We start from the raw sequence: 15,711 nt of genomic DNA, 5'->3' as shown, positions 1-15,711 counted from the left end.
ACTCGATGTACACAGCGCAAAGAGTAACTTTCACGCAGCGACCGAAAAGACAAAAGAATTTTCACGCAGATTTGTGTAACACCGGTTCAGCACATTTTTTGTGTTGATCCAGTCGTACACAAATATGAGTGAAAATTCCTTTGTCTTTTTGCACGCTGCGTGAAAGTTACTCGTGCTCTGTGTTGTTTCATTTAAGGGTGTAGGTAAAACGCGGAGAGCTCTCTCTAATACTCGTGATCAAGGATGGGAACACTCACTTGCAAAGAGTTACACTCACTTGCTGTTTTCTTAGCTCAGAAGCGTGCAATCAAGAAACGATGTATGGACGACTTTTGCGTTGTGGTTTTGTCTAAAACTTTGCCGAATAGAGTAGGAGTCGCACTGGCATACCGAAGTCGTGAGGGAGCTGCGGAGGCAACTCTCCACAAGGTGAATGTAAATTACACTCACCTCGTGGAGAGTCGCTTTTACAACTCTGTCACGACTTTAGTATGCGTGTGTGACCCCTACTCTATTCGGCAAAGTTTTAGACAAAACCACAATGCAAAAGTCTTCCATACATCGTTTCTTAATTGCACGCTTCTGAACTGAGAAAAAAGCAAGTAAGTGTAACTCTTTGAAAGTGAGTGTTCCCAACCCTGCTCGTGATTGCTCTCAACTGACCAACCTGGTGCCAGAAATCTTTTCATTCCTTGTTTCTCCAAGTACACACTAGCTCAAAATAGGTTAATTCCGATTTTGATAATTACCCATTATGATACATCAAATATATTATTTCGCCAATTTTGTATAAATTAATGCTTAACAAATCGACAATGATTTTTCATAAGGGCCTAACTGACTTGATCGATTTCTTTTCGTCGACTCTCTCTTTCGCTAATAACTTGATCAAAATAAACAAAATCATTATTCTTTTTGTTTCTATAGCAACATGTAATCGTCTTCTTCGCATTTCAACCAAATAATCTTTGGAAAACTCAATACACATTCTGTGATGACACTAAGAGAGGATCGATGAAGAGAACTCGAAATTGGGCCCAACAGACCAAATGAAAAATCAGTGTCGAAATAAGTATTGATATTTACAAATGCCTGAATGAATTTCGAGAGAAATCTCTAAAGGAAACCTTGGAGATAACAATTAAGAAATTCCGGGAGGAATCAATTAAAAAAGCCTTTTCCCGAGCCTAAATTAAATCTGGAAGAAACCAAGAAATGAACACCTGGTGTAATTTCGAGAATAATCCGTGAAATCATCTCGCTAGGAATCTCGGAAGAAATTCTTAAGGGAATCCTGGGAAGAATCAATGAAAGAATCCTAGGAGGAGCAGTGTTGGTAAAATCACACTCAAAGCGCACTCATGAACCACTCCTGCGTGAGCAAACTCGCACGCGATTCTGAATCATTTTCTCACGCGCGAGATTTTCATGCAAAATCTCGCTCTCACGAGTCAAGCGCCGAAATCTCGTTCGCTTGTAAAACGAATCCAAATCAATTTGAATGGTATTCAATGTTATTGTACGCTAGATTTGCTGTTGTTTTATCATATAATCCTAAAAATTCCGATGTAAATAATAAGAACACCAAGAAATAAAGCAATGAGTGAAATAACGAGTCAACTCATGCATGATTTTTTCGGCGGTGAGTATGGCGAGTCAAGAATCGCGCGTGAAACAACTCGACCATGAGATTTGAGAATTTGAGTTTTTACCAACACTGAGGAGGAGTGTCAAAACTGTTCTTGTTGAAATACCGAAGTCCCAGGTGAAATCCCTAAAATAAAAACCGAGAAAAGTCAATTGATACTTCCCAGAAAGGATCCCGGTTGATATCGCAGCAGGCATCTCGAGAAAGAAATGCCGGAAGAAATCTATAAAAGAATCTCGGGAGAAATCAATGAAGTAATTTTAGAAGGTATCTCTGAACAACTTCAGGCAGGAATCTCGGATGGATCTTTGATGGAAACTCCTGGATTTCGGTAAGAATTTCGGTGAGAAATCAATGAAGGAACTCCGGAAGGAATATCCAAAAAGGAATCGCTGAAAATATTCAGGAGGAATTGGTTGTGGATTGGCGTCTGAGCTGCAAGAGAGTTGGTTTGTGAAAAAAGGAATGTTCATGGTGTGGGTTCGGGTTCAGTTTGGCTTTTTATGCCACAGAATCACTACCTTTTCTGTGGCTAAGTTGGTTAAAGCGCCGATCTAACGAATACGCAGTCATGAATTCGAATCCCATCAAAACGCATTTTATTCACAAATTCATATCTCAATTTGTCAATTTAGCAACATTCTGTGCCTTCTAACTATATGTTTTTCTGCATGTGCATTGCCAACGTAAACATGTTGCAGTTATCGAACGTCTATTGTACGTTTATCGATTGGTTTTGCGGCAATGCTGATTTGACTGATTCGTACGACGTTTGACGGATCGTAATCAAGTGTCCCGGACGTAGAAGAAACTTCGTCGTCGTTTGTAACCTTAGACGGACTGAAGCAGGCCGGTGTTCTTTCGAATTTACACGGAACTACAAATCAACCCAAATTTAAGTTCTTTTGACGCAGTTACGTAAACTATATGAGTAGGAACCTTTCCTCCAGGATTTTAGCTTGCTGCAGAGATTCCATTTTTAACTCCTCCAGAGATTCCTTTAAGAATTCATCTAGGCCTGCGACATCTTTAAAGGTTCCTCCAGTGATTGATCGAGTGCTGTTTTCGAGGTTTCCTTCAGGAACTTCTCCAGAGATCCTTTAAGGTATTTCTGCAGATTTTCCTTCAGAGATTTCTTCAAGGATTTCTACATATATTACTTCCAGAGTTCCAATAATTCCATTTGGGATTTACCGAAGTATGTCTGCAAGAATGTCTCCCAGAAATTCTATCAGAAAATTCTACTAAAGAATATTCAAAAATTAACCCAGGAATTTCTTTAAAAAATCATTAGGGGTCCATCCAAGTATTCCTTCAACAACTTGTCCAGAAATTACTTCAGACATGAATTTCTTCATATTTTTATCCAGGGATTCCTACAGAGTATCTTCCAGGAATTCGGTAAGAAAGCTCTAGTAAGATTTTCTGAAGAATTCCTCATGGGATTGCTTCCGGGATTCATCAAGGAGTCTAAAACTTCTCTAAGATTTCTTCAGGGAACAACTTCCAGGAGTTTTTTTTTTGAAAATGCCTCCGAGCACTCTACTTAGGATTTCTTCAGGAATTCCTCTTGAAGTTCTTCCAGAAATTACTCCAAGAATTAATCCAAGATTTCCTCCACTGTGTAGAGACTCCCTTAGGGATTCTCCAGGGACTTCTCAAAGGATTCCTCCAGGAATTTCCCATGGAATGTATACAGAAATTCATCTACAGATTTCTCAAGAAATTTCTCTAGAGATTCCTCCAGGAATTCCTAAAGGCATGTCTTAAGGAATTTCTCCAGGGGTTCCTCCCGGCATTCCTTCAGGAATTCCTCTTGGGATTGCTCTAAGCATTCCTCCACAATACCTACGGCAATTTCTCCAGAAATTTCTCCTCTTAGGATTCTTCCAGAGATTCCTTCAGAAATTTTTACTCCAAGAATTTCTCCAGAAATAGATTTCGGGGAATTCCTCTAGGATTTTTTTTCAGAAATTTCTCCAGAGATTCTTCCCAGAATTCCTTTAAAGATTCCTCCAGGGCAGTGCTTCCCAAACTGTGCGCCGCGGCGCCCTGGTGCGCCGCGAACATTTCCCAGGTGCGCCGCAGGATTTTGGCGAAACAAAAAAAAACTTATTTGTTTAGCGGAACACCTTTAATTTTTTTTTTCATTAGTAAAACTAGTGTCGCACACATTTTGTTTAAATCTTTCCTGACTCTTCGATTGTTTCATAGGATTTCTGGTATCCTTTTTAAACATATCAATTGAAACCACATTTTGAAATTTCAAGTTTTTGGAATTGTTTTTAAAATTTTTAAGCTTCAGATTAGCTTTTGATTTCACTATAACTCGTTCAAACTATTTAATTTCAAGAACATTATCTACGTTCTTTTCAGAATAATAACAAGGTCTTCGTAACAGCTTAGTAGCATGCAAGTTTTCCGATCTGGTAGTGTGAAGAGCTAGCTTTGACCTTTTTGAACCGGACTGATTCATCAGTGCTGCCGCAACCTTGATGAACTCGAATAAGTTTGTTATGCTCGGTTTCATCAATGGGGTTATATATGGTCAATCCAGACCCAAATGGTTAAGTTTAAAGTTATGAAAATAAGTTCAATCAAAGCTCACCTGGCAGGTCTTTACAATCTCTTCATGTGTCCCAGTTTGACGAAATTTTCCAAAATTAATAAAAGTGTTGCTTTGCAATTTCCGCAAAAAGTTGAAGCTTTGTTCACGTTCTGTGTAGTCATTTTCATTTAATAAGAATTCTTTAATTATTGCAAACGTTTTAGAATTTTTGGCTGAATTGTTGAAATTTAGCTTCTTGTTTTACCTATACATCTGAGTTTCTTCTCATTTCTAAAACTTTTATGGATGGAAGAGTGAACGGTCGTCGGTCGTCAGTGACAAGCAGGGCGCGGAGGCTGAAACATGCCGCATTTCGTCGTTCCCGCGTTTTCGTATTTTTCTTTGTGTTTTTTGTTCGCACTTTGTGTAAACGATCGACATTGCCCGCATCGTGGTGCTCGTGTTCGTCGTTATTCCGAGTTCGGAAATGCTAGTATCCAAGAGATTGTTTTTCAGTGCGTCGGGTATTCTCGCTTATGTATTTTTTTCGGATTCTTCGATGGACGATCGGAGAATCAACGAGCGGTGTGAACGAGCGCACATTTAATATGGTTGGACCGTTTGCATGCTGAGACCAAAGCCAAACATAGAAAACCAGCTGGTCAGGATTACCCGGTGAGTTCGTTCCTTATTACTTTTTATATTTGAACATGACATATATGGGGATTTCGGAGGGGTAGCCTAAGGAAGCTAAATGAACTGGTTTCCGGGCAAATGTTCGTGGGGTGGCCAGACTTTGTCACGAGATAACAATTATCATGTTGTTTTCCGAAGGTCTCCAGTGAATTTAGCTTACCCTGCTACAACAAACCATCAGGTAGATCATTCCGTTCCGGTATGACTCTGCAGCCATAGGTAATCCTTGCGCTGATGGTGGGTACACAATCATCATCATCATCATCATTTCTAAAACTTTTATGATGAAATCAACATGATTAATGAAATCTTACAAATATTCAAACTATTTTTGAGAAATTAATTTAAAAAAAAATGTTAGTTTTCCAAATATTCAATTCTGAAAACATCATATTAGAGAAGTGTTTCACGATTTTGTCTTGCACACTGTAAAGTGAAAGTTGCCCAAAATTTAAAAAAAAACTTTGTTAAAAACTTTGGTGCGCCGCGACATTTTTGGAAATGTCAAAGGGCGCCGCGATAGCAAAAAGTTTGGGAACCTCTGCTCCAGGGAAAGAATTCCTCTAGGGAGTTCTCCAGGTGTTCAATCGGGTATTCCGCTAGGAATTTGTCCAGAAGATCCACCAGGCATTCCTCCTGAGGTTCCTCCAGCTCTCCAGGAGTTCTTCCAAGAATTTCTCCAGAAATTTCTCTAAGGATTCCTCCAGGAATTCCTCAAGATGTTTCTTCTCCAGGGATTCCTCCCAGATTTCCTCTAAGGAACCCTCCAGGAAATTCTCCTGGAATTCCTTTTCAGGGTTTCCTTCATATATTCCTGTAGGAATTCCTCTCCAGGAATTACTTTAGGAATTCCTCCAGAGACGGTTCGATGTCCAATCTCAATTTTTGATATTAAATTGATATCAAATAAATAATAAATAATTAGGGAAGTTCTCTCCGGATTCTGAGGCAATCCCTCCAAGGAAAGCCTTAATCGAATTCAGTTAGAATTCCTATTCGAAGAGTCTTTCTCTTTTTTCTGGGATAAGGTTTGTCAGGATGTTGGTGTGATAATCTTCAGCATTTCGAAGGAATCTCTCACAGAATTTTAGAGGAATCTTCAGTGTTATGGAAGAGTCCCGTTAAAAATTTTGTAGGAATTTTTCTCAGCTGTATTATATGGGAATACCTATTAGAATTCTAGGGAATATCTGGATTCTAAGGAAACTCATTTAAGGATTTTGAGGTATTCCCTACCAGGGTTCTCTTTGCGGATGCTAAGATATTTCTGGATGATCTGGGTTGATTCCTCTAAGGATTCTGGGAGACCCTCACTTAGGATCCCACTTAGAATTCTGAGTAAATCTTTCTCAGCATTCTCAAGAACTCCTCTCAGACTTCTTAGAGAATCATGGGCAGTATTCTCAGAATTGTGGCGAAATTCCTCTCAGGATTCTGGAGGAATATTTCTTAAAATTTGAGGGCATCCCATACAAGATTCTAGAGGCATCCTTCTCAGGATTCTGCGTAAGATCCTTTTAAGATTCTGATATTCTGCGGGCTTTCTGGGGTAATCACCGTCATCATGAACCTGAAAAAATCATTCGGATTCTTGGGCTACATTTTTCAAGATTCTAGTCTTTCTCTCAAAGTTATCCTTTCAGTATTCTGGGAGAATTCCTCTTAGTAATCAGGGAAAATCCTTGACATGATTATGGGAAGATTCTTTTGAGATTCTGGTGTAATATTTTAAAGTTTTCTTGATGAATCACTCTCAGAGTTCTAGGACAATCCCTTTCAGGAGTTGAGAAGAGTCCTTTCAAAGATTCTGGGCGGAATGACTTTCAGGAATCAGTTTAATTTGGGAATACCTCTCAGAGCATCCTTAAGGAAGGATAAGGAATTCTCCTTATCAGATTTTCGAAAAAAAAACCCTCTGAGGTTTCTAGATATATTTCTCTCAAGAATCTTGAAGAACTCCTCTTATGATGTCTCTCAGGATTCTGGGGAAATCACTCGTAGAATTCTGGGAAATATCTTTCAGGATTCTGGCTGAATTATTCTCAGCATTCTAAAGGAATCCATTCAGGATTTTAAAAGAAATTCTGGGAGAATACTTAAAAGTATTCTGGAGGAATTCTTCTCAGGATTCTGGGGGAATCCTATCTCTCAGAATTCTGTGAGAGTATATGTCAGGTTTGTTTGGCAATCCCGCCCAGTATTTTGAGGGAACGTTTCTCAGGGTTCTGGAGTAATCCTTCTTAGGGTTCTAAACTACCCTTTTCAGGATTCTGGGTAATTTCTTTCAAGTTTCTTGGGGAATTTATCTTAGAATTTCGAAAATCAGTTTTTTTTTTGTGAGAATCTCTCAGTATTCTAGATGAATTTATTTCAAGAATATGGAAGAACTGCTCTTGGAATTCCGCTCAGAGTTCTGGGATAATCCCTCTTAGGATTTTGAGACAATCTTTCACTGGATTCTGGGAGAATTCATCTCGGAGCTCTGAGACAATCCATCTCATATACATGGAGAAATCTCTTAGGATTCTAAGGAAATCCTTAATAGATTTCAGTACATAGTACAAGAGAATTCCTTCCAAGATACTGGAAGTCTTGCTTTCTTTTCTAGATAATGTCGCTCAGGATTTTTTTTTTGAAATCATTTTCAGCATTCTGAAGAAATCTCTATCATAATTCTAGAGAAACTTCTTTCAGTATTCTGGAGGAGTCTCTTTAAAGATCCTGGGGGAGTTTTTCTCAGCAATCTGCGGGAATATATCTCTGTACTGTATTGGAATACTTCTCAGAATTCTGGGGAATCTCAGGATCTCAGGTTTTTTTCTTTCGATTCAATAATATTAAATTTCTTTTTTTTTTTCAGAATGCACTGTCTCAACGTTATTTCCATTTTCGAATGAGAGCCGCAAAATGTTCGATGTGCAATTTCAAATGTTTGATATTGAATTTATTAAGGCAAATAAAATATACCATGAACTTGAACTACATGCAGTAAACGAATCATTCGATAGTTTTGCAATATTTTATAATATCGAATCGATGTGAAAACATCGATTCAAAACGTTCGATTAAATCGGTGAATCGATTCTGCTGATCCGATGCAAATCGAATCACAAAAACCGATGTCTCAGCTAGATTTGCCCAATGTTCGTCTACTGTACTCGAGTGACGTGCGATAATGATGTTACCCGCAAGGCTAGAAGACGGACTACGGCTGCGAATCGAGCCCATTTTCGGTCTGCGAAACCAGCCGAAGTCCTGTAGGCTGCAAACAGCGACAAAACATGCGTTGTACAAAACTTTGATTCTTCCGGTTGCTTTACATGGCCATGAATCGTGGACGATGGCAGAAGTTGATCGGAGATCCTTTGAAGTCTTGGAACGCAAACTGCTGCGTATTGTGAACTGGAGGATGGCTTCTGGTGGCATCGCATGAACAAGGCCGCGCACACGTTGGCTATTTGGAGTTTATGTGGACCTGAGGATTTCGATGTAGCCTCACAAGTATCAAGTTACTTTCATTGATACACTGTCCTTGAATATGCTAGGCGAGGTGAAGAGTCCATTAACCCTTATGTGGCCGACAGGGAACCTGGGTACCCAGCGCCCCTTTGAAAAGCACGGTGTAGAAAAAAGCAAAAAGTTTGTCGGACACATAACGGTTAAATAGTTGTATTTTTTTTTCAAACCCTCAAAAAAGAATGCAATACCTAAATACAGAGCATCGTATTGATTTAGGACTGCTTGCATACAAAAATTCAAGCAGAGAAATAATCCTGTTTTAATCGTGACGAACACTGACTGTATTTCCACACAGACCAGAAGCGGATTTAAAACAATCGTAAAGTCAATTAATGCAATGGCAAAAACATAAAAACCATAGTCTCTTCCCGGAGCACCACAGTTCAGAGAGCAAAAAAAATTGAATCCATGTCCTGCTGCGCGCCTAGATGTTCATTACATCGTTCTTTGCTTGGTTGTAGCGTGTTGCAACAACCGACTGCATTCAGTTAGTGCTTGTGAACATTGTAAATGAGTTGCTATTATTGCTTTATCGTGTTTTCGTTTCATTTGACAATTTATATGCATGCAATTGTGGATTATTGTGCTCTCATCCCGAAAAAAATAATAATTTCGTGACAACCAACTGGAGCAAAAAATTAGAAACAACAAATACTACAACGTTCTACCCTGTATACTTTATTTGCTTGAATTGTCCCAGATTTCTTCTCGGATTATCCTCAAACTTGCGTAGATTGGCTTCCACCGGCATGCATGTGTACAAAGAGCATACTTATCTTCACACGTCGATCGTTCCAGTTCTCTTTGATCCATCCAACTCAATCAACCTGTTCAAATACACTTGCTTCGAATGCCTTTGACGGAAAATCGACACCTTCGTGGTAAAAGAACTTTCCCCCCTTCCACCATCATGGGGATGGGAACCATCGTCAACAAGTTCGAGACGAAGATGAAGAAAATCTTCACCGAAGCACGATTAACTCAATAACAGGAGAGTGGCGTACACTGAGGTTGTTTGCTTCATGCAACTCTTGTAGGTAGGTAGATGGTTCTGAAAGGAGAAAGCAGAAAAAAGTGAAATCTTTCCCAGAAGGATTTTTGCTTTTGCCAACCATAGTAACGTAATGTACAAAGATTCCTCCAGACTGGCTGCCACCAATAATCCCATCCATATTGATTCGGTTTGGTAGTTGATTCAGGGAATTCTCATAGGTGTGTTAAGACGGTTGGAACAAGATTGTGTTCACTGTTTGGAGTTATTGGGTGTGACAGCATAGAATGCACCCATGTAGCCGAAGCGGGATTAACTCGTTTAAGGTGTCTGGCTTCGATTCTCGGTTGGATGTGGATCAATATCTTTTCCTAATGCAAATATCTTTGAATCCTTAGACATAGCGTATTAGTAGGCTCATAAAGCTGATGCGGTAAGTGCAAAGGTATTCAGCATGGCCATACTGAGGATCACGGGTTCGATTCCTGCTCGGTCCAGGAAAAGACGCGAAAGACATTTTCTTGACTTCCTTGGACATAGAGTATCTTCGTGCCTGTCATCAGTAGATCGGCTCCACAGGCACGTTCTCCTCGTGCCTGCCATACAATTCTCCTCAAATTCCTGAATGGGTTTCTTCTGGAATTCTTAAAGGGATTTCTCCAACAACATCTTCAGTGATTCCTCCAAAAACTCCTTCAGAGTTTTCTCCAGGGACTATTTCAGGTTTTTTCAGGAACCATTCAGGGCTTCCTGCAGGAATTCCTTCAGAAGTTTCTCCTAGATTTTTTCCCGGAATTCTATGAGAAATTTCTTAATAAACTCCTTCATGAATTCCTCCAAAAACTCCTCCATTTATAAGGGATTCGTAACGGATTCCTTTAAAAAAAAATTTTCTTGGATTCTCCAGAAATTGCCTTAGAAATTTTGCTAGAAATCTTTGAGGCATTTCTCGTGAAATTTCTGTAGAAATTTCTCCAGGAACACCTTCAGAAATTTGTTCTCAAATTTCTTTACGAATTTCTTCAAGAGCTGCTTTAGGGGATTCTGTAGGAACTCCTTTAGGGACTCATTTTTTTTTATATAGAAACATTTCCGTTGATTTCTCCAGAAACTTTTCAGGAATTGCACCTACAATTATTTGCGGGATTTCTCTTGGAATTGTTGGAGAAATTTCTTCAGTAACTCTTTCAGGAATTTCTTATCAAATTTCTTCAAGAATTTCTCCAAAAACCCTTTGTGGATTTCTTTAGAAATTCCTTCATGGATTTCTGCAGGTGCTCCTTCACAAGCTTCTCCCGTGATTCCTCTAGTAATCTCTTGAGGAGTTTTCCAAAGAATTCCTTCAAAAGTTCCTCTAAGAATTCCTTGAAGGATTTCACCTGGAGTTACTTGAGGATTTTTTTTTCAGGAATATCAGGAATACTCCTTCAAGAACTCCTTCAGGTATTTCTACAGGAATTTCTTCTAGGAATACTAAAGAGATTTTTCTTTGAATTCTTCAAGAGATTTTTTCTGAAGTTGCTGGAGAACTTTCTCCTGCAATGGCGAGATAGATTTTTCCTCGAACTTCTTCAGGAACTTCATCATGGATTTCCTCAGAGATTTTTTCTGAAATCCTTCGGGAACTCCTCCTGGAATTTCTTCAGGGATTTCTTCTGTATTGCTGGCGAGATTTCCCCCAAGAAGTCCTTCAATGAATCCTCCAGGAACTACTTAAGGGATTTCTTTTGGAATTCGTTTTGGGATTGTTCCAGGAATTTTTTGTGGGATTTCTCCAAAAAGTCCTTCCGGGATTTCTCCAGAAACCAATCCATAGATTTTCCCAGGAAATCCTTCAGGACTTTTTCCATGATTTTTTCTAGGGATCTCCCAGGAATTCCTTCAGGAGCTCCTACAGGAACTTCCCAGGGATTCCTCCAAGAACTTCTTCAGGAATATCTCAAGAAATTTATTGAGGGATTCCTCGAGGAATACCTTCAGGAAATCCTACTCACTGGAAATGAGAGATTTCTTCTGAAGTTCTCTGACTGATTTCTCCTGTAATTTTTCGAGGGTTTACTCTTGGAACTCCTTCAGGGATTTCTCCAGGAGATTCTTCATCGATTCGCCCTGGAAATTTTTCATGGATTTCTCCAGAAATTTCTCCTTGAAATCCTTATGGAGTTTTTTTTTCTCAGAAATCCTGAAGGTAGCTATTCCACCTGGATTTTTTTCAGGAATTTGTCCTGAAATTGCTGAAGAGGTTCCCAATAATTCCTCTAAAATCTCTTCAAAAACTACCTTTTTTCACCTATTTCTCTTGGAGTTCCTTCAGTAAATGTTCCGGAATTCCTTTTGGGATTTCTCCAAAAAAACCCTTCCTGGATTTCTCCAGAAACTGATTCATGGATTTTTTCTGTCATTCCTTCAGGAATTCCGTATGTGGTTTCTGCTAAAGTTCTTTCAGTGATTCACCCAGAAGCTCTTCTAGGGGTTCCTCCAGGAACTCCATTAGGATTTCTCCCAGGAATTCCTCAGAGGTATTTTTCGGAGATTCATATGCCATAAAAAATCGTCAAAATCGATTAAATATTGTCAACAGATGTGACGTTTGATTATTTTGTACGCACATTATAAAACGGCGTTGACTCAAACCTAGAAAGACAAAATTGATGATTACACAGCGTAACAAAAATTAGCTTTTGGTCTGTCTCAAGAGCAAACTTATGTGTCTCTGACAGATTTTGGGCCGCTGAATCCGAATCCGGGCTCAGACTTGCTCCAACACGTCACAATTTTGAGCTATACCTCAATTTATAGGGCAAAATAAGCGATTTAGTCCTTTTTTGATTGCAAGTTATTAAGCATGGAAATATTTTTTAAGCAATCAAAAGGTTAATTGGTCAGTTAACATCTAAATTAAGAACTCATGCAAAATATTTCGTTTTAGCAATTCGAATTTGATAGTTTTAATCGATTTATGCTAGGTACGATATTTCCCATACAAGTCACTCTCCAAAAGTTGCATGCAAGTTTTCATACTAACATAAAATGCTTAAATCTATCAAATTTGATTAGCTAAAACGAAATATTTTGCATGAATCGTTAATTTAGATGTTGATTGACCAATTTACCTTTTGATTGCTATAAAAAAAATATTTCCATGCTTAATGACATGCAGTCAAAAAAGCCCAAAATCGCATATTTTGCCCTATAAATTGAGGTATAGCTCAAAATTGTGACGTGTTGGAGCAAATCTGAGCCCGGATTCGGATTCAGCGGCCCAAAATCCTTCGGAGACACATAAATTTGCTCTTGAGACAAAAAAATGTTGCGCTGTGTTATTTGCTGGGTATTGCGCTGATATTGGGATACATTGGTTTGGGGCAACTTCAAAAGAGTCAGGGCAGTTTCACAGGGGACTCAGGTTGGGAGCGTCTGAGGTGTTTTAAGCCATTTCAATGCGTTTCGAGAGATTTCAGATGGATTTAAGGGGTTTCACAGGCTAGCAGTTGAGCTTCACGAGAGCGGCAGGGGGGTTTCAAAGGCATTTCAGGGAGTTTTAGGGCCTTTCTTGGCGTTTCCAGGTGTTTCAGAGCGTTTCAAAATGTTTCAGAGCAATTCAAGTAGTGCCAGAAGCATTCCATGGGGCTCCATAGGCTATCATGTGAGCTCCGGGCGACTTCAGAGGGATTCCAGAAGTGTTTTAAGGCAATTCAGGGCATTTCAAGGCGTTTCAGGGTGTCTCAGGAGGTTTTAAAGGGGTTTTACGGGGTTTCACCGGCTCGTAGAGGAGCTTCAGATGGATTTCAGAAGGATTCCAGAGGCGTTGTTTTATGGCAATTCAGGAGGTTTCAGAGGAGTTTCAGGGGGTTTTACAGGCTTAAGCACTGTTTGCAGTTCAGAAGGAATTTCTCAGCCTATCTTGATGCATGGGAAATTCCTTGGCTGAATCGCTCAAGAAACCGGGTTTTCTTCGATCGCAGTACGCAGTAGCGAAGAAATGGCAGTCACCGAAGAAAGTTTCTGCCAGGAATCACTGAAGAAGTTTCTTGAGCGATTCCTTTCGAACTCGAAACTGCGCTTTACATGTGAACTTCACGGGAGTTACAGGTCGGTTTGAGACAGATTCTGCTTTGGGATTCATATGCATTCAGGGAGATTTCCAAAGCGCTTGAAACCATTTTGTTCAGGTGGGGTTTAGAGGCGTTTCGAGGCATGTAAAAACTTTTCGTAAACGAAATTTGCTAGATTTCCTTGGGCATGGAGTAGACAGAGAAAACTCTTGGTTAATGGATATGGCAATGTTCATAAAACACTGAGCAGGCTTCCCTGCTGCGACGTTACGCTAGGAAGAAGAAGAAGAAGAACAAGAAGAAGAACAAGAAGAAGAAGAAGAAGAAGAAGAAGAAGAAGTTTCAGAGGAGTTTGAAGGGGCTTCATAGGCTCTCATATGAGATTTAGGGAGGATTCAGGGGGATTTCAGAGATGCATTTCAAAGCATATCAAGACGTTTCAATGCGTTTTAGGGAGTTTCAGGAGGTTTCAAAGAGATTTCATGGGGTTTTACAGGCTCACAGGGAGCTGAAGATGGGTTTCAAAAGTGTTTCAGAGGCGTTTAAGGGCGTTTTAAGAGATTTCAGAGGAGTTTTAGGGGGCTTCCGAGGGTCGCAGATTAGCTTCACGGGGGTTTCAGTTGCGTTTCAAAACGTTTTATAGGATTTTGAGGCGATTCAGACGGTTTCAGAGGGCTGTCGAGGGTCCTCACAAGGTCTCTGGTGGTGGTGAGCTGCACAGAGAGCTCAGTTGAAAGGGTTGATGGGTTTCAGGACATTTCTAGGCGTTTTAAGGCGTCTCAGGATTTTTTATAGAATTTTTAATGGTCCTCACAAGATCTCAGGAGAGCTTCAGAGAAGCTTCAACAGGATTTCAGAGGCGCTTCAAGACTTCCAGGGCGATTCAGGAGGTTTCAGAGTAGTTTTAGTTGAGGTTTCAACGAATTGTAGCAACCTATGGAGAAAGCAAAAGCTAAAAAAGTTAAAGAAACAAGACATTCTTGAAAATATTCTGCACAAAAAGCGTTACAGCAAATTTAAGTTCTTGTATGTCATTATGTAGAATGTAGGAAAGTTGCTGAACAATTTAAGACCTATAATAATCGAAATTTGCCAGCAAAAACATAGTTTGGTCGAAAATATGAAATTGTGGCTCGAAGTCGAACTTTCAAAAATGTACTGAGTACATTAGGGTGGTCCACAGCTTCATGAAAAACATATAATTCGCAAAATGCCTTGTCTTACCTCCTGAATCGGTTAATTTGGAGTTCCAGAAGCTAAGTTTAAAAATTGAGCGAAATCGGTTAACCTGTAAACATCCGGGACGATCTACTTTTGGCAGAAATGAAATATCTTCTTTGTTTTAAAACATTTTACTCTGAAGTTTTTTTTTATAGTCAAGGGGAATAGTTGTGCTAAGAAATGCATGGTATACCTTCCCTCTCTGCACCCTCCCCCTTTTGCTGGTAACCGAAAATACGTGGAAATTTCATCGTTTTGCTAATCATCGTTTTGCTAATAGTTTTTACTGATCCTTAACATGCAATGTATTACTACCCATCATAGTCTGTTGAAACTTTGATCCCAGAGATATTCTAAGGCCTCCAAAGTACTCCAAAGTTTGCGTTACAAATCCAACATTCTAAACCAAATTTAATACACTATGAATCATCACAGAACATAGTCTACGCTACTCAGAAATCCTCAAAGCGCTCCTAGAAAATTTATGGTACATGAATTGGGTGATCTAGGTCATCCAAACTACTCTAGAATTCATTTTCTTAAGATCTACAACATCTACCATCATTTGTGTTCACTCTGTTCATGAAATTTAGTCACGTTGATGTCCATTAGATCTCGCAATGTTACGAGCAACTCAATATTGTGGTAGTTGGACATTCCGTGAAATACACATGGCCTCCAAAACACTTTGAAGTTTGGGTTACGATATCTACATCCTGTATCATGCTCAAATTGTAAGAAAAATATTCGTGGAATGTAGTCTATATTGCTGATGGAGCCTCATTGCACAACTATAATGCTTTTGGTACATTCATGAGATATTCCAGGCTTTCCAAACTATTCTGGAATTAGGACCTTCAAGGTCTACAGGCTCTACTCTTGTTTCTGTTCACTCTATCGGCATAATTCTTCCACGATTGTGTCTGTTGCACCTCATAATATTACGCGTATCTCTTTGTGTTGCTATTTGGGTGTCCACTGGCCTACAAATAGACCCAATGTATTTTGAAAAATGGGTCGCAATATTTGTAAA

The 15,711-nt window shown here is 39.4% G+C and overlaps 1 protein-coding gene across 6 annotated transcripts in view; it reads left to right on the top strand.

Annotated features, from left to right (window-relative positions):
- The window catches only part of LOC109414810 (adenylyl cyclase 78C), a 420,295-nt gene that overhangs the window by 224,286 nt on the left and 180,298 nt on the right, over positions 1 to 15,711 (top strand). The gene's annotated exons all lie outside the window — the stretch shown is intronic.

Source organism: Aedes albopictus, chromosome 3 (genome assembly GCF_035046485.1).
Source record: "Aedes albopictus strain Foshan chromosome 3, AalbF5, whole genome shotgun sequence".
In the NCBI taxonomy this organism is placed as follows: Eukaryota; Metazoa; Arthropoda; class Insecta; order Diptera; family Culicidae; genus Aedes; species Aedes albopictus.
Note: the sequence above shows the minus strand (reverse complement) of the source record. Positions and strands in the feature narration are given on the sequence as shown.